The sequence below is a fragment of the Phyllostomus hastatus genome, unplaced genomic scaffold (genome assembly GCF_019186645.2).
Source record: "Phyllostomus hastatus isolate PE091 unplaced genomic scaffold, TTU_PhHast_1.1 phas_contig_254, whole genome shotgun sequence".
In the NCBI taxonomy this organism is placed as follows: domain Eukaryota; kingdom Metazoa; phylum Chordata; class Mammalia; order Chiroptera; family Phyllostomidae; genus Phyllostomus; species Phyllostomus hastatus.
Window position 1 is genome coordinate 14,491,342 of NW_025333810.1, and position 20,698 is coordinate 14,512,039.

The 20,698-nt window shown below is 35.2% G+C and overlaps 1 pseudogene; it reads left to right on the forward strand.

The window, feature by feature from the left end:
- The window catches only part of LOC123818058, a 40,542-nt pseudogene extending 21,115 nt beyond the window's left edge, over positions 1 to 19,427 (forward strand).
- The last annotated feature ends 1,271 nt before the right edge of the window (positions 19,428 to 20,698 follow it).

A 20,698-nucleotide genomic window follows, 5' to 3' on the forward strand; every position in this document is an offset into this window, starting at 1 on the left:
CTTGTTCCTCTTGAACTGATACCCCTGCTCTTTGAGCAAAGCACTGAATGAGTGGCCTCTGGTTTCCCTGGCTTGCTTTACCTGCTTTGGAACCTCCATCCTGTGACTCAGCTTGGGAAAGAGGTTGATATGGGCCTCAGTATTTCTGACAGTGATCTAGGGTAGAATCTTCACCTTATGAATGGGGCTGGGTGGAGGAAAGAAACACCCCAAACTTTTAACTGCATTTTACTGGAATTTAGCCTCTGCTATACAGAGCTGGAAGGCTGCAATATGCCACAATCTTGACTGGGAGCTGGGAGGAGAAAGAGCCCCATTTTATTGGCCCCACCCATCGGATTGAGGCTTGTCATACTAAGATGGGACAGGCACTATCAGGTTGCAGCTCAAGCACCAAAAAGTATTACTGTTCTTAAAGGAATTTTTTCCTTTAATATAGGGTTCTTCCTTTAAGATAGGGTTTTTTGAGTAAATTTTTTTTTCATTTTCTGCATGCCCCTAGCCTAAGACTTCAAATGGTGGTTTAGTTGTTTGTTTTTAAATCACTTTCACCAGTTATGTTTCACTGGGGAGAGCATCCACAGAACAACTTATGATGACATTCAGAAAATTTCTTCCTCCATCTGTTAATTGTTTTTAATATTTTATTTTTATATAATTTGTCTTCACTTTTCCAATTATATTTCTATCTTACTCTGTTTTAAAGAATAATCATTTTCTTTTTATTCTTTTAATTTAGCCTTTGTTTATATAATTTTGTTTTTATCTACTTCTTTTAGGCTCTATTAAGCTCATCATTTATTTCTTCCATAAAATTTCTTTTCATATGGATTACTAATGTAGTAAATTACCTTTTAATAATATTCATGGTTAAATGTTTGATCTAAAACTTTCTCTGTTATTTTTTATTTTCTTTTTAAAAATTCTTTTTCTTTCTTTCTTTCCTTCCCCCCTTCCTTCCACCCTTCCCCTTCCTCCCTCCCTCCCTCCCTCTCTCCCTCCCTCCCTTCCTTCCTTCCTTAGCAGAAGGGAGGGAGAAAGAGAGGGAGAGTAACATCAATGTATGGTTGCCTCTTGTGTGACCACTACCAGGGACCTGGACCACAACCCATGCATGTGTCCTGACTGGGAATTGAACCAGCAACCCTTTGGGTCACAGGCCAATGTGCAATCCACTGAACCACACCAGCCAGGGCTAAAACTTTCTCTGTTCTGACTGCATTTTCTCATCAATACAATTTTTCTGCTATTTTTTGTCCAATTTTCTTGTATTTGTATAGATTTTAAGATAGTGTATTTTTAAAAATGTTTTATTTTGATGAAGCAAAAAGTTTTTCTAAACTATTTGCATGTGGTTTATGTGTGCAGTGAATCAATGTTGTGTATTGGTCTAGAAGGAATTTTTATTACAAACTAATTTTGTATGAGATTCTTTAATTTTAATTGTTTCTTCAATGAAAAGAAAGCTTTATGGATTTTTTCTTCATTTTTTTATTGTTTATTATTACAGTTGTCCCAATTTTTTCCCTTTTGCCCCTTCCTCACAACCCACCCTTCTTGCCTACTGTCAATCCCCACACTATTGTCCATGTCTGTGAATCATTCATACATGTTCTTTGACTAACCCCTTCCCCTTCCTTTTATCAGTTCCCACCCCCTTCCACCAGTTCTCTGCTCCCTCTCCCCTCCTACAGCTATCAGTGTTCCATGTTTTCATGTCTCTGATTATAATTTTCTTGTTAGTTTATTTTGTTCATTAGATTCCAGTTATTGGGAGGTCATATGATATTTGTCTTTCACTGACTGGCTTGTTTCACTTAGCATAATAGTTGCCAGTTCCATTCATGCTGTCACAAATGGTAGAACTTCTTTAGTTCTGCTGCATAGTAGTTCCATTGTATATATATACCACAGTTTTTTAATTCACTCATCTACTGATGGGCACTTGGGCTATTTACAGCACTTGGCTATTGTAAATAGCACTGCTATGAACATAGGAGTGCCTAAGTTCTTTTAATTGATGTTTCAGGATTCTTAGGTTATAGTCCCAGCAGTGGAACACTGGGTCATAAGGCAGTTCCATTTTTAATTTTTGAGGAAATTCCATTCTGTTTTTCACCTGGATGCACCAGTCTGCATTCCCACTAACAGTGTGCTAGGGTTCTCTTTTCTCCATATCCTTGCTAGCACTTGTTTGTTGAATTATTAATGATAGCCATTCTGACCAATATGAAGTGGTATCTCATTGTGGTTTTAATTTTCATCTCTCTGACGGCTAGTCTAGGGGCAATTTTCATATGTCTGTGGGCCATTTGCGTATCCTCCTTGCAGAAGTATCTATTTAGGTCCTTTGCCCATTTTTTAATTGGGTTGTTTGTCTTTCTGGTGTGTAGTCATGTGAGTTCTTTGTATATTTTGGAGATTAAACACTTGTCCAATGTATCATTGGCAAATATTTCTCCCATAAAGTCAGTTCCCTTTTCATTTTGATTATGGTTTCTTTAGCTGTGCAGAAACGTTTTAATTTGATACAGTCCCATTTATTTATTCTTTCCTTTTTCCCCCTTATTGTAGAAGATATATCAACAAAAGTATTCTTACATTAGATGTCTGTAATTTTACTGCCTATGTTTTTCACTAGGACTTTTATGGTATCATGACTTATATTTAAGTCTTTATCTACTTTGAGTTTATTCTAGTGTATGGTATAAATTGGTAGTCTAGTTTCAATTTTTTTGTGCATGTAACAGTCCAATTCTCCCAACACCATTTGTTGAAGAGACTGTTTTTACTCCATTGTATGTTTGTGCCCTCTTTGTTAAATATTCATTGACCATAGAACTATGGGTTTATTTCTAGGCTCTCTGTTCTGTTCCATTGATCCTGTACATCTGTCCTTTTACCAGTACAAGACTATTTTGATTACAGTGGCTTTTTAGTGTAGTTTGATATCAGGTATTTTGATCCCTCTGACTTTGTTCTTCTTTCTCAGGATTGCTGAGGGTAATTGGGGTCTTTTTGGTTTCCTATATGTTTGGAATATTTGTTGTAGATCTGTGAAATATGCCATTGATATTTTCATAGGAATTGTGTTGAATCTATAGATCACATTGGGTAGTATGGACATTTTAATGATGTTAATTCTTCCAGTGTATGAACACAGTATATACTTCCATTCATTTGTATCTTCCTCAGTTTCATTCTTCTATAGTGTTTTATAGTTTTCTGAGTATAGGTTTTTAACATCTTTGGTAAAATTTATTCCTAGGTAGTGTATTTTTCTTGTTGCTATAGTAAATGAGATTTTTCTTAGTTTCTCTTCCTGATAATTTATTTTTGGTGCACAAGAATGCCATCGATTTCTGAATATTGAGTTTGTATCTGCTACTTTGCTGAATTCACTTATTAGGCCAAGTAGTTTTTTGGTGGAGATGAGTTTTCTATGTACATTATCATGTCATATGCAAATAATGACAGTTTTACTTCCTCCTTTCCAATTTGGATGCTTTTTATTTATTTTTCTTATCTAATTACTATGGCTAGAACTGCCAGTACTGTGTTGAATAAGAGTGATGGAAATGCCTTTAGTTTTTGTCTGTTGAATATGATGTTGGCAGTAGTTTTCTCATATATGACCTTTATCATGTTGAGATGTGTTCCCTCCATTCTCATTTTGCTGAGTGTTTTTATTGTAAGTGAGTAATGGATTTTATCAAATGCTTTTTCAGCATTTATTGATGTGATCATATTACTTTTGTCTTTCATTTTGCTTATGTGATATAGTACACTTATGATTTGCAAATATTATACCATCCTTGCATCTCTGGGATAAATCCCACTTGGTTGTGGTGTGTGGTCTGTTTAACATATTGCTGGATCTGTATTGCTAATGTTTTGTTGAGGATTTTAGTATCTGTGTTCATCAGAGATATTGTCTTGTAATTTTGTTTCTTTGTTGTGTCTCTATCTGGTTTTGGAAACAGGATAATACTGGCCTCATAAAAAGAGTTTGGGAGTCTTCCCTTTTCTTGAACTTCTTGGAATAGTTTGAGAAAGAGAGGTGTTAGTTCTTTGAATGTTTGGTAAAATTTGCCTGTGAAGCTGGGTCTGGTCCAGGGCTTTTTTGTGCCAGGAGTTTTTTGATTACTGCTTCTACTTTACTGGTTGTTATCAGTCTGTTCAGGCTTTCTGCTTCTTGATTCAGTTTTGAGAGTTGTATGATTTTAAACAATGCATAGTTTTTCTTCTTCCTTTCCTTCTCAGAAACAGAATACTTCCTACATGTATTTGTAGGATTATTTCCTACATGTTTTTCTGGATTATTCCTTGTCTTCAATTTTTTGAGCAAAAGTCATTCTAAAAAAATATCCTGTGGCCAATTGGTACAGTGTCTTCCTGCAGAAAGGATTTTTAGAATGTAGTATGGTTGAAGCGCAATAAAAAATTTTTAGAGAAAAAAAGAGATAGGGTCACTACATAGCTAATGGGCTAAGAGTTCACAGTTTTGAAGACAATATGTGAGTGGGGGCTAGGATGAATATATTTTTATCTTAACAGAGAAAATGAGACATCTTATCTAATGAAACTTACTGATAACATGCAAATTATAGAAAGAATAGTAAAAAATAGTAAAAAATGTATTCTGATGAAAGGAAACAGTGATGGCAAATATGAATGGAATCTTAATCCTGGACTTGAAGATTTGTTTTAAAAGCATTTCCCATTTATTTATTCTACTTATTTGGGAGTGCTTCAAGTCTAGATTGTTTGTATCAGAAATAAGAACCAGAAGTAATCTCAGATAGAAATTATACTTTTAATTTTAAATATTTTAAAACCTTAATATTACATATTTCCAGACAGTATTGGTGGACTGTATGGGAATCAGCATTTCATTCTCTTAGAAGAGAACCCATGGATAGTTCTAGAATTTTGTGTTCTGTGTCACTATCCTGGTTGGGCAGAGTAGATTGAGTAAATGATGTCAATGTCTTCCCATATCTTCTAACATTTACTGTCTTACTAAACTCCAGCCTGACTCCAGCTAACAACACATGCACTCTTTTCATGAAAAATTCTCTAAGCCAAGAACCTACATGGAGAGCCATTCTGTGGTGCCAGGGAATTACTGTCCTTACCACCAGCAGTATCCATTTACCAATGACTGCCTGGAGTTGACATATAAATTCCCTGATTTTCTTGCCACTTGAGTGGAATGACTCTGCAGTGCTCTACAGTGGCTTCCAGATTCCTCAGGGCTATTAAGATCCAGTTATCCACATGGTTAACTCCTTTAGTAATAAACATTTTATTGATTGCATTGCATTCCATCCTTTTTCCCTGTCTCCTTTTTCCTGGGGCTACAGGAGGAGCTTGAAATGCAAACATCCCCACTGGTGTTTCCTAGACAGTGATCTTCCCAGTGAAATAGCCCCTCTTCTTGGAGTACATTTGACATACTTTTATTTAAAAACAATGAAGATGGGATAAAAATAAAGGAGCCACATATTAAACCTGATAAGCTCAGGGGAGAGCTGCCTGGCAGTCTTAAAAATTTAGAGACCTGATGTAACCACATAGGATGGTCTGAAATGAAAACTTTACAGCTAAAAGCATGTCATGGCAGGTAATCATATCCTAAGCCAGTATTTTTCCCTAAAGAACATCAATCTTTATTTTAACTGAGCCTGTCTGTTGTTTTTATTTTGCATCTATGATAACATACCTTTGGAATTTCAAACTAATTTTCTTTGTTCAGGACTCTCAAAGTATAACCCCTGCACCAGAGCAGAGACCACAAATCTCCTTATTGTTATTTATTATTATCACATTGATTGTTAACTGTTAACTACCCTGAACTCACCTATATAAAAGAAGTATGTGTCTATTCAGTTTACTCTTTATCCAATCCCAGAAATTTACCCACTCTGCTTTCCCCATTTCCCTAATCTATCACCAGTGAATTTCATGTAAACCCTTATGTTTTCCCTTTTGATTCTGGTGTATAAAGTAAGTGGTAGAACTGCTATTTTCTGGAGCATTTTCTTAATCCATTGGGATTTTGCTTCCTGGCAATTGTCATCAGGTCTCATGGCCTTCTTGCTTCTCCTATGAGGTCATCACATACTTCCTCTAGAAGTTTATAAGAGGTCAGTGCTGTATAAGCAGTTATGTCAACCCTCTTATCTGTTCTGTTTCCTCAAATTTTGGGATTTCTGAATATGGTATCCTTCACAAAAATAATTGACCATATCATTTTAAATAAAATTTGCCCTCAATGTTTTATTTATAAACTAAATTTTTAATTCTTAATAGCAGTGGGTCTTACTTGTCCTAAAAAGAAATAGGAAAATAAATAGTTTTTACTGTTTTTTTAGGTACAGATAGAATGCATTTCTCTTTAAAGTTTAAAATATGCACTATTTTCCTTTTTCTTTATTTTACTGTATGACCTGAATTAAGTGCAAGTAATAAGATTTATTAAAATAATATCATGTTTGCATTATCTTCATTTACATTTTTAAAAATTTCAGTAATAGTCTGATGAAAAAGAAAAATACAGTAACATAGTCTTACTAAATGGTATTTACTCACTTGCTCATAAAGAATTACAAAAGGAAAGAAAAATGGGATCTTTGAAAAATATATGCATGTACATTTTTAGTTAATGCAGAATATTTTTTGTAGTGGCATAAATGTCATACTGTATTGAACAAGGCAAAAGAAAATCTAGCCTTAAAATTTTTAATCTATAAACAACCATATCTATTATTTTTAAGAACTGGTATTTGGGAGGACAAGTGGCATGGTGGGAAGTAAACATTTAAACAAATAGAATATATGCCTTTGTAATAAATACTCTGCTTATGTCTACAGCTGGATTATTCCAACCTTACCAGTTAGAACCAATCACTCATTAGCAAGTCTTTACATGACATTTTGTGGAATTAATCAGTCTTCATTTTGTTACTAATAATATACTCTCAAACTAGCTAAAGCTACAAAGGGAGTTCATTGCTTCATACAAAGTGGAGACTCAGAAGTAGAACCTCCTTTCGCTGTGCTTCAAATGATGATACATAGAGAAGCTTTTCTGGCTTTCAGTTCTGCTGTCCTGTTTGTTGGCTTTTTCCTATATCAGATGAGCTCTTCCTACGCAGTCACAAAAATAGCATGGTTACTCTAGGTTTACGTTGTCTTTAGAGTTTCTATCTAATATCTAATTTCAGAATATATACCTTTCTTAAGTGTAGATGGAACATATTCAAAGATAGATAATATGTTAGATTGTGAAACAATCTTTAGCAAATGAAAGAAGATTAAATTCATCTTTTCCAGCCACAATAGTATGAAACTAGAAATCAATAACAGGAAGAAAACTGGAAATTCACAACTATGTGGAAAATAAACACACTTCTGAAAGATCAACAGGTCAAAGAAGAAATCAAAGGAATAATAAAACATTTTGAAGAAAATGAAAACATAATGTACCAAAACTTAGGGATAGAACAAAAATAGTGTTAAGAGAGATGTTTATAACAATAAAACCCACATTAAGAAAAAAAAATCTCAAAAACCTAAATTTGTACATCAAGGAGGTAGAATAAAAAATACTAAGCCCAAAGTTAGCAGGAGGAAGAAAATGGCAAAGATCAAGCAGAATTAAACAAAATGGAGGCCAAAAATCAATAGAAAAGATCAACAAAACTAAGAGCTGCTTGAATAAGATGAATAAAATTAACAGTCCTTTCGCTAGACTAATAAGAAGAGAGAAGACTCAAATCAGAAATAAAAGAGGAGCCATTACAACTAATACCACAGAAATACAAAGGAGCATGAGAGACTATGAACAGTTTTATACCAACAAATTGGATATCCTAGAAGAAATGGATAGATTCCTAGAACAGCCACCAACCAAGGCTGAATCATGAATAAATGAAATATGTGACAGATCAATGAGTAAGGAGATTGAATCAGTAATCAAAAATTTCCAAACAAATAAAAAATCCAGGACCAGATGGTTTCCTTGTGAATTCTACCAAACATTTAAAGAAAAATTAATGCCAATTCTTCTCAAACTCTTCCAAGACCTGCTGAGAAGGGAAGATTTCTAAACTCATTTTATGAGGCTGGAATTTCCCTGATACCAAAGACAGATAAAAACACTACAATAAAAGAAGACTGCATCCAAATTTTGGCTGTTGTAAATAATGCTGCAATGAACATAAGGGTGCATATATTATTTCAAATAAGTGTTTCAGAATTCTTTGGATGTATTCCCAGAAGGAAAAAAAGAAAAAAAAAAGAAGAAAAGAAAACTGGGTCATAAGGCAGTTCCATGTTAAATTTTTTGAGGAATCTCTGTACTGTTTTCCACAGTGGCTGCACCAATTGACATTTCCACCAATGACATACAAGTGTTCCCTGTTCTCCACATCCTTGCCAATACTTGTTGTTTGTTGATGTATTTATGATAGCCATTCGGACAGCTGTGTGGCAATATGTAATTGTAGTGACAGAGATTTGACTTTAGACAGTGAACACATAATAGAATATACAGATAATGTATTATAGAATACATTAAAATAGTGTATAGAATACACTTGAAATCTTTATAATTTTCTAACCAATGTCACCCCAATTAATTCAATAAAAATTAAAAGAAAGAAAACTGTGGTCAATATCCCAGATAAATATAGATGTAAACATTCTCAACAACACTCTAGCAAACTGCATCCAGCAGCACATTAAAAGGATCATGTGAGGTCTGTTCGGAAAGTATCCAGCCACATAGTATGAAAATTAGAGACATTTATTGAAGAAGATATAAGATACAAGAAATACTATAAACAGGACAATGATGCCTCTGTCCCCTTCTTCAGTTATGACCTTCTTCAGGAAATCTGTTTCATTGGTAGTGGTTTGAATCAAGTCATGAACAACTTCAGCACGATGTTCCTTCTGCTCTGGTAGCAGAGGCTGCAGAACAAATTTTGCCAGGATATGATTCATGCCAATATCCTGTGTCCAAATCTGGGACACAGTAGTGTTTGGAATCCCCAGATCAGTTTCTAGTTCTCTCACTGTCTGTAACTGATCTTTGTTGATTGTAGCCCATACATGTTCAACATTATCAGGTATTCTGCTTGTGGCTTGTCTTCCAGAACAAGAATCACTTTCAATGGATTCTCAACCATCTTTGAAGCTTTTGTGCTACACTTGTATTTGCAATGCACTCATTGCATTGTCTCCCAAAGCATTCTGAATCATTGGAATAATTTCCGCAGAGGAATGTTCAAGCTTAACACAAAATGTGATGCAGATTCATTGCTCTACTCACTCAATGACTTTGAGTGCAACAGCCACACAGTACACATGCTAATTCAACAGCATCTACCATTCCCACTAACTAGTATAGTGAAGTTGTCATTGTTCATGCATGCACAGTCAGTCCACTCTCCTTGGCTGCCATTTTACATCAATGTCGTGCAAACCATTTTTCTTACATTAACAGTAGCTGAACTTTTTCTGGGAAAACCTCATACACTATCAGCAAGTGACATTTATCCCTGGAATTTAAGGATATTTCAACATACATAAATTAATCAGTGTTATACACCACATTAGTGGAATGAAAGATAAAAACCCTATAATCAAAATCCAACATTCTTTAACGATAAAACTCTTAAAAATTTGTTGGGGGGGGCTTCACCTGCAGACCCCACTGTCTGCCACAGGTGAGAATAAGTCTTCCAAGACATGATCTCCTTGGGGAGAAAAGGTGGCTGATATCTCAAAGCAGAAGGGCCAGGAGCCTGTTCCTCAATGGGCTTTGGGGGGGGGGGGTTAATTTGCATAAGAATACAAAATTTATGTATGTGTATACATAAATCTCATCAGTCATTGTCAGGCTGTAATGATCAAACAATAGATAACATTCAGAGAACTCTGAGGGATTATTCTGAGTCAGGGTCAGGTAGCTAAAGGGCCATAAAACTTTGGGGAAACAAACTCATTCTTTGCTTGGACCCTTATCATTTAAATTGAGGGTTTTAGCAAAGCAGGTTTCACAGGATTTTATGCATTCATTCTTAGGCTTGATAGCCTTGGGGAACCTGCCCTTTCCAGCACCAGGCCATACCCACCTCCCGCATTGTTTCAGGCTTAAATCAGACAGGGGAAGTAAGGCAACCAAAGGATTGGGAGACTTCTTGCAGACAGATTGAGAATTTAGGTTATGTCAAAGCTGAGGGGCGAGGGCCCATCACTCCCTTTTCTGTAGCCCCCAAAGTCCTTCCCTGAGGGCCCTTCCAAGACCATGCCCGTCTTAGGTCATCCCTCCTTTGAGGAATCTTACCCATGATTGGCAAACCACTCATCTGCCCAGGGCCAAGCAGGGTGAAGTAAAAGGGGGCAGAGGTGGTGCTCCTACCAGGAAGATAAGCTTTTTCTCCTTAGTGGCTTATGATCCCAAAGTCTCTTTCTCAGCCTTAGCCATGGGGGATTACAGCTTCTGAAACCATGCAGGGCAGTTCCCAATAAAAATTGGATAGAGAAAGAACATATCTCAACATAATAGTCTTTTGAAAAAGATTTTATTTATTTATTTTTAGAAAGAGGAGAAGGGAGGGAGAAAGAGAGGAAGAGAAACATTGATGTTAGAAACGTTAATCAGTTGTCTCTCACATGTGCCCTGATCAGGGACCAAACCTGCAACTCAGGCATGTGTCCCAACCAGGAATCAAACTAGTCATCTTTGGCTTTGCAGAATGATGCCCAACCAACTGAGCTACACTTGTCAGGGCCATAACAAAGTCTTTATATGACAAGCCCACAGCTAACATCATACTCAATGGCAAAAGGGTGAAAGATTTTCTGCTATGATTAGAAATAAGACAAGGATGGCCATTCTCATCACTCCTATTCAGCATAGTACTGAAAGTCTTAGCCTGGGCAATTAGGCAATAAAAGGAAGCAAAAAGGCATTATATTGGGAAGGTAGAAGTAAACTTGTCACTATTTTGTAGTTTATATGATCTTATATATACAAATTTTAGAGACTCCCCAAAAGCCATTTTAGAATAAATGAATTAAAAAATCAGATGCATTTCTATACACTCACAACAAATTACCTGTAAAAATAAATAATGGAAAAGTCCCACTTACACTAGCATCAAAAAAAGATATTTAGGAATAAATTCAACCAAGAAGGTGAAAGATCTATACACTGAAAACAACTAGACTTTGATAAATGAAATTGAAGAAAACTCAAGCCAGTGGAAAGATATATCATGTTCATGAATCAGAAAAATTAATATTGTTAAAATGTCTATGTTACCCAAAGTAATCTACAGATTCAATGCAATCTTTATCTAAATTCCAATGGCATTTTTTAAACAAAAATAGGTAAAAAAAATACCAACATTGTATGGAACCACAAAATAGTATAAGTAGCCAAAGGAAACTTGAGAGAACAAAGCTGAAGTCATCATATTTCTAGATTTTAAACTATATTACAGAGCTATCATAATCATAACAGTATGATGCCTGCATAAACACAGATGCATAGAACAATATAACATAAGTGAGAGCCTAGAAATAAACATATGTATATACTGTCAACTAATATTTCACAAGGGAGCCAAGAAAACTCCATGGGAAAATGATAGTCTCTTCAATAAATGTTGTTGGGAAACCTGAATATTCACATGCAAAAGAATAAAATTGCATCCCTGTGTTATACCATTCAAAACAATTAATTCAAATTGGTAAGATCTAAAATGTAAGACCTAAGACCATAAAATTCTTAGGGAAAAAAAACATAAAGTTACTGGACATGAGTCTGTGTCCTATGGAATGGGAGCAAATATTTTCAGGCTATATATCTGAATAAAAATTTAGTATCTACAATGTACAAGGAACTCATATCATTCAATAGCAAAAATATAACAAACTGGATTTCAAAAATGGACAACCTGTCTGGGTGGCTCAGTTGGTTGGTGTGTCTTCTTATACACCAAAATGTTGTGGGTTCAATCCCCAGTCAGGGCACCTATGGGAGGCAACTGATCAATGTCTCTCTCTCACTTTCTCTTTCTCCCTCCATCCCTGTTTCTCAATAGATAAACAAACAAACAAACAAACAAACATATCCTTCAGTGAGGATTAAAAAAAGGGACAAAGGATCTAAATAGACATTTTTCCAAATACACATACAAATGGCTGTCGGGTACATAAAGAGTTGTTCATCATCACTGATCATCAGGAAAATGCAAAGCAATACCATGATGAGATATATCAGACCTGTTAGAATGGGTATTATCAACATGACAAGAGATAACAAACGCCAGTGAGTTTGTGAACAAAAGGAAACCTTAGTGCACTGTTGGTGGGAAAATAAATTGGCATAGCCACTCTGGAAAACAGCACAGAAGTTCCTCAAGAAATTACAAATAAGCCCTGGCTGGCATAGCTCTGGATTGAGTTCGGGCTGCGAACCAAAGTGTCGCAGGTTCGATTCCCAGTCAGGTTACATGCCTGGGTTGCAGGCCATGACCCTCAGCAACCGCACAATGATGTTTCTCTCTCTCTTTCTCTCTCCCTTCCCTCTCTAAAAATAAATAAACAAAATCTTTAAAAATAAGAATTATTATAAAAATTTTTAAAAATTACAAATAGAAGTACTAAATGATTTGGCAATCCAACTTTTGGGTATATACCCAAAGGAAATTAAATCACCATATTTAATAGATATTTGCAGTCCCATGTTAACTACAGCACTATTCATAATAGGTGAGGCATGGAGACAACCTAAATGTCCTTTGGCAGATGAGTGGATAAAGAAAATGTGACTGTATATGTGTATATATACATATATGTATATGTATATATACATATACATATATGTATATACACACACATATATGTTTATATACACACAGAGACACACACAAATAAGGAAATCCTTCCATTTTTGACAACATGAATGAATGCTGAGGACATTATGCAAAGTAAAATATGCCTGACAGAGGGAGACAGATACTGTATGGCATCACTTATATGTGAAATCTTTAAAAAAAATGTACTCAGGAACAGAAAGTGAAATCATGGTTGTCAGGGGGGGGTGGGTTGTGGAAATAGGGAGGGGCTGGTAAAAGAGTATGAACTTTCCATTGTAAGAGACAAAGAAGGTCTGAGAATCAAATGTATAGCATGGTGACTATAGTTGAAAATACTGTATTTCATAATTGTAATTTTCTGAGAGTAGAACTTAAATGTTCTCAAAATAAAAAGGTAAAATATGAAGTGAAGAATGTTTTAATTAGATCAATTGTGGGAACCCTTTAAATATCTTACAATTTTGTCAGTTGTAACTCAATAAATCTGAAAAAATATTATATTAAGATTTTATTTTAATACTGATGATAAGCACTTTATTCATCTCACTAATAATGTTCAACTTATAGATTTACCAAATCTCATTATGTCTATTATTGAGATAAAATAATTTCCTTAAGAAAGCTTAAGCATGATGCATTTAGAGAAGAAAAAAGTGAGGAAAGGCTTGTTAAATATGGGGGTTTGAGTGAAGTAATAAAAATGATCTTTTATATTAAAAGTAATAGAATTTAAACCTGACAGCATTGTGCAGGACTAAGATAGAGACTGCTGAGCAAGGGACAGACTTTACAAGAAACAGCACCAGCAGCAGAAAGTGAAAGACCTGTCATTGCCATCTCAGGTGGCATGTAACTAGAAGCAGGAATGTATTGGAGGTTTTTTCCCAGAGGAGATGAGTGGGCATGTCCAGCTGTTGAATGTAGTGTGAAGGGTGAGGAACTAGCCTTAATATCTTCTAACTATAAGTAAAGTCTTTGTAAGCTTTCAAAGAATGGACTGTAAATTCCTAAGAATTTACATTTCTCTCAGGCATAAGATTTTGTGGAATAACTAATATTGTCCCAGCTTGTTCCCTGTGAGACGAATTGGTGTAATTTGACAATGGGTATTATGCATACAGACACAAATGGTCTGTGGGGCTTCATTAGAAAAGTATTAGATACCTAATTAATAGTTAAGACCTTTTAAACATGTCTCTTTCCAAATTTTCTTTTTAATGATTCTTACATAATTAAACTTGTGTGAACATGATTAACTTATTACAGACAAAATGTGGCATTTTAGAAATCTTAAACAGTAAGTAGACATGTTGCTGGAACAAGTAAAATCAAAGGCACATGCAGCCCTCATTGCACTGACAGGAAAAATCTTTTACATCTTTTTTTTATAAGTCACTTCTTATATATCAAAATAATATCACATGTAGTTTTTATAAATTAAATTCTGTGCATTACCAATCACCTCTAAGGTCTTTGTGTCTGTCCTCCAACTTTGTCTTAGTTTCTCAGTAAGTCCTAGATAAACTGCACCGTGTTTTAAGATTAAATTCTTCAGCCCTGGCTGGTGTGGCTCAGTGGATTGAGTGCCAGCCTATGAATCAAAGGGTCACCAATTCGATTCCCAATCAGGGCACATGCCTGGGCTGTGGGCCAGGTCTCCAGTTAGGGTTGTGCGAGAGGCATCCACTCATGGATGTTTCTGACCCTCTCTTTCTCCCTGCCATCCCCTCCCTATAAAAATAAATAAATAAAATCTTTTAAAAAAGATTAAATTCTTCAATAAATCCTCATTAATTGCTGATGCTGTACCAAAATTCCCAAATTCATTCTAGTCAAAAGCTTCAGAAGAATGTATGTTTATATCCTAAGGAGATGAACTTACAGTGGAGAATGCACATTCATTTAAGTATTTCAATTTTGTGATAGAAAAGTGGAGAAGTTTCAATCTCTACTAAATGAAGGCCACAGAAGCTAAACACAGGCATTGATAATGCAGCCAACTTGATGAATACATTCATGGAATTAGTCTAATGTACTCTTAAGTAGTTATCTATATTGACAAAACCCTAATCATGCCCTTAACGCACAAATCAGAACCCTACTAGACTGATTAAGCAAATATTTGAGCTCTTGTACTCAGTGGGATCAGATATGTAATGCCTGAAAAGACAATGAAAAGTTGTGCCCAAAACCTCAAGGTTTAGATTACCTATCAATTTCCATATAAATTTAGTCTGTGCTTCAGTTTTTAGATGTAACACCAATTGCCTTCCTTAACTCATTAAAATTTAACTTTCATTATAGTAAATTTGCCCCAGAGTAACTTGATTTAGGTATAATTTTAATACTCTCCAACAAAGCTTTCTTCTATTTTATTACTGATTTCATTTGAATTTTTATATTATGCTATTGTCTAAGTATTAAATAATCTAGGATGTTTCATGAAAGCAGTTTCTAGGCTGGTATAAGACAGAATTCTCTAATATAAATGTGGTGAAATTCTAGTTGTAGCATTCTGTTATCCTGGGCATGAAAGTGTGGAGGGGAATAGAATAAAGACACATGCTATAATTTAGCTATTTTAACCTTGGTGGGATTTCCTCAATTTTCATATGGATCTTTAACTCCTCTTTTACTTTACCATGAGCCAAGTAATTCAGACAATAGATACAGACTGCCTTTTCACAGAACTACTTGGTCTGTCTTAGCAAAGTGATAATTTCCCTGACTTGATAACCCCCTACTAAATGCAGTTTGAAATAGCCCACATCCATGAATGGGAGAATTAGCTTCTTTAGATCAAAACACATTTAGAGTCATTGAAATATAATATATTTTACAGCTTATAAATGAGAAATGTTTAACTAATTAAGGAATATCATTGCCATGACATTCTTGACTGTTTAAAAATGACAGACTAACAACCATTAATCATAATGCAATCAGTAATGGTTGGTTTCATCTCATTTTAGACAATGCAAAAATCAGTGAGGATTCAAGAGAAGTTAATGAAAAAACTCCACTTAACAAGAAAAAAAAGAAAATATGGCTTCTTAAATATTTATTCTAAAGTAACTAAGGTAAAAACTATTTTGCTACTTTAGTTCAAAATATTCATAATCATAGTAATCACCATTTATTCTGGACTAAAATGCTAGACAGTGTAAGACAGTGATGACATTATTACATTTAATCCTCAGAACAATCCTATAAATTGAATATTATCACCATTTACAAATTAGGAAAATAAATGTTAAGGAGCTAAATTACTTGCCCAAGAACACCCACAATAAATGGCAGAGAAGGAAATGAAAAATCAGATTTCTAACTTCCCACAGGTACCTGGGACCTTGACATGCACTGGTCCTACTGGTCTTCTTTCCTTTCTTCTTCTTCTTTCCTCCTCCCCCTCCTCTCCCCCTCCTCCTCCCCCTCCTCCTCCTCCTCCTCTTCTTCTTCTTCTTCTTCTTCTTCTTCTTCTCCTTCTTCTTCTCCTCCTCCTCATCCTTCCCCCCTCACCCCCTCCTCCTCACCCCCTCCTCCTTCTTCTTCTCCTCCTCCTCCCCCTCCTCCCCCCTCCTCCCCCCTCACCCCCCTCCTCCTCCTCACCCCCCCTCCTCCTCCTTCCTCTGTTTCTTCTTCTTCTTCTCCTTCTTCTTCTTCTTCTTCTTCTTCTTCTTCTTCTTCTTCTTCTTCTTCTTCTTCTCTTTTTCTTTCTTTTTTCTTCTTTCTTTTTTCTTCTTTCTTCTTCTCTGTTTGCCTCTTTTCCCAGTTGTGGATCCAGAGAGTCAACAGTGTGGAGGACTTATCCAACATGATATTTTCTGCTACTGCTGTTGCTTACAGAATTTACTTACTTGATAAGAGAGAGCTACAGCAATTCATTCATTTGTATGTAGTAGGAATTATGTTTAAGCACTATTTATAAAATGTTGAATAACTTATTATCTAAGAAGGAAATAATTATATTAATTTAAGATTATATAGGTTGTTATTAACACAAGTTCCTTGCATATCTTGCTCTAAGTATCAGTACCAGAATAATCTCTGTATTCAAATATTTTGGGAAATCATTGGACTGAAAGAAATTTACTTCAATGTATTTTCATTTCAATAATCTCTTATTTTGGTTACAAGATAATGTCAGATCATTTCTAGTCAATATAACTTTGTGTTAAATAAATTATTTAAAAGAACCCATGAACTCCTTAATCTATTAGTATCTTTCCTAACCCTGAACTTGATGGTAGCAGTTACCAACTAAATTGGTCAAAGTTATCCGCTCAAATCTTTGAAAATAAGAGAAAAAAAAAGAGAAAAGACTACATTATTATCTGCTCAGGTTTACATTCCTGAACTGCCCTGAGAGGAAAAAGTACAAGACAAGAGTGGAAACAAAATAAAATGCATACTTCAACCAGTATGTAGAGGTTCAGCATACTTGTAGGTCCTTAGAAATAATGATAAAATTAATGCCTGTCAAAGTATATTATCCAAATTTCTAGTTTAGAATAATTTTTCTTCTGTGTATGGATGTTCTTTTTCAAAGCAATCCCACATGATGGGCTGTGTTCTTTTTTCCTGCCGATTTGGAGCTTTTGCAATGCATTTTAATGATTAGTTCAGGCATATTGAACATGCTTCTGATAGGAACACAATAAGATATCTTTAGGTTACCATCAAATGAGATACGATGGCATAAGCGGTACATTTTAGAAATCACCATATTTACCTGAAACTATGGAGAGAAATGTACAGATAAAAAAATGTATTGCAACCTCTGAAGTTGAATGGTGAAATTATTAAATGGTATGATGCAATAATACTTGGGTATTTATTATTCCTTAGATTTGTTGTTAATCAAGTTAGATACTCATATATTCAAATTTTTATAAGAACTTCTTTTATTTGGCTTACAATCTCAGAATAATTCTCCTACATCTTAAATTACAACCTATTAAAATTTATAATAGTGGCTGTTTTAATTATCTGCTTAGAATTTTGTGTGAGAAATATATTTACTTTCTACATTTCATTTATATTTCATCCAGGGAAGCAAAAACTACACAACCTTTCAATTACTAGTTTAGATTGGCAGAAATATGTAATCAGGAACAAGGCATATTTTATAGGTAGCAGTAATTTTTAAAATTGATGAAAAACATTAAGAAATATAAAGAATATACACACTTCAAGTTTCTGGTGTAGATTTATCTTACTTTAACTCTATAATTAAAACTTCACAATCAACAATGTTTTTGATATTAAAACTCCAGAAATTTTCTTTTATCTATTTTAATGTAGGATTTTTTGGTTGTATCTCTGGTTTCATATATTTAGGTAGTTCTAAATATGGTAAAATATTTTTTATTTCATAATTATATTATTATTATTATTATTTTGCTGTACTAAACTATTTTATTTTAATTTTTATTATTTATTGTATTTTTTACATGTCCATTTGTCCCCCTTAACACCCTCCTCCCCCCACAATCACCACATTGTTGTCTATGCATCCTTTTTTTTACTCAATCCCTCCACCCACTCACCCCACCCTCCAGAGCTGTAAGCTTGCTCTCTATCTGTGACTCTGTCTCCGTTTTGCCTGTTAGTTCAGTTTGTTCATTATTTCCCAAATATGAGTGAAATCCTGTGGTATTTTTCTTTCTCTGACTGGCTTATTTCACTTAGCATAATCTTCTCCAGGTCTATCCATGCTATCCCAAAGGGTAAAATTTAAATGAATTTAATAAAGTAGTAGGATACAAAATCAGTGTCTAGAAATCAGCCACATTTTTATGTGCCAATAATGAACTATCTGAAAAGGAAAGTAAAAAAACAATCCCATTCACAATTGCTTCAAAAAGAATAAAATAACTAGGAATAAATTTAACCAAGGATATAAAAAACTGTACTCAGAAAATTACAAGATACTGAAGAAAGAAATTGAAGAAGATAGCCTAGTCACGGAGCTGGAGGACTCAGCAACCTTCCCCTTGAGCCTCCCTCGTTTCCCCATGCGGGGTCCCCACTGCCCACCTTCTCCCGCCGCAGCCTTCTGCAGGTCTTTTCCAGTGAGGAAAAGGAATTGTATCATATATTCGCTATCCAAAACCTCCCCTCTTTCAACCCCTTTGTTGATGCAAGTAAGGGTGATGATCTGCTTCCTGCTGGCACTGAGGATTGTATCCATATAAGAATTCAATAGAGAAATGGCAGGAATACCCTTACTACTATCCAAGGGATTGCTGGTGATCACGATAATAAGAAATTAGTGAAGGTGTTTAAAAAGAAATATGCCTGTAATGGTACTGTAATTGAGCATCCAAAATATGGAGAAGTAATTCAGCTACAGGGTGACTGGTGCAAAAACATATGCCAGTTCCTGGTGGAGATTGGACTGGCTAAGGACGACCAGCTGAAGGTTCATGGTTTTTAAGTGCTTTTTGGCTCACTCAAGTTTAAGTGAGGATTTCCTTGCAATGAGTAGAATTTCCCTTCTGTCCCTTGTCACAAGTTTAAAAACCTCACAGCATGTATAATGTAACCATTTGGGGTCTGTTTTTAACTCAGACTAGTGTAACTCCATGCAATAAACTAAAAACAGCCATACTGTCTAGTCTTGAAGTCCCTCATTTAAATGGAGGTCAAGCAGGAGGTGCCTGGCAGTGTCCAGCCTGAAACAAAGCAGTAACGTGATGTTTTAGCCAAGCGCAGAGCCCCAAGATCACAGGTGGCTATGTCTGGCCAGAAGCTCCTTGCCAGAGTTTTCTCCCCTCATAGAATGTTACCATCTGAACAGCTCTCAGTGAAACTGAAAGGAGGGGTAAGGCGGCAATAGCATGTTACTGCTAGAGGGAGCCTGGGGTAGTCAAAGATCTCCAACCTGACCCATGGGTGGAGGTTAGAGCGGCTACCTTCCCTCTAAGCAGGGTGATGAGGATATCTGGCGTGCCACCAAGGTCTTTTTAACCAGATGTATCCCAGCTAATTGATGTCCAAACAGCAGAATTTGAGACCAATCTTCTATCAGAGTTAAACTTTTGACAAGGGAACAAATTTCAAACTGATGTGTTGGTCATGTAGTTAGCTGTAGTGCTTACAACTTACCATCAACAGCTGCCCAATGCAATATGAAGTAATGAACTGATTTTTCCCCTTCAGTTTTAATGTTATGTAATGTATTTAAACCCTTATTTAAATAAAACTTGTTTTCAGAAACAAAAGAAAAAAGAGAAACAAAAATTGAAGAAGATAGAAATAATCAGAAGCATATACCATGTTCATGGATAGGAAGAATTGACATCATTAAAATGTCCATACTACCCAAAGCAATCTATAGATTCAGTGCAATTTCTATCAAGATACCCATGGCATACTTTATAGAACTAGAACAAACATTTCAAAAATTTGTATGGAACCACAAAAGGCCCTGGATAGTAACAAAAATCTTGAGAAAGAAGAATAAAGTTGAAGGAATCATGTTACCTAATATCAAACTATAAATAAGGACATAGTAATCAAAACGGCATGATGCTGGCATAAAAACAGACACACAGATCAATGTAACAAAGTAGAAAACCCAGCAATAAACCCACACTTTTGTAGTCAATTCATATTTGACAGAGGAAGCAAGCATATACACTGGGCTAAAGATATTTTATTCAATGATGGTGTTGGGGAAATTGGACCAATATATGCAAAAAAATGAAACTAGCCCACCTTCTTACACCACATACCACACACAAAAAAAAATTCAAAATGGATTAAAGACTTAAATGCTAGACCTTAAACTATAA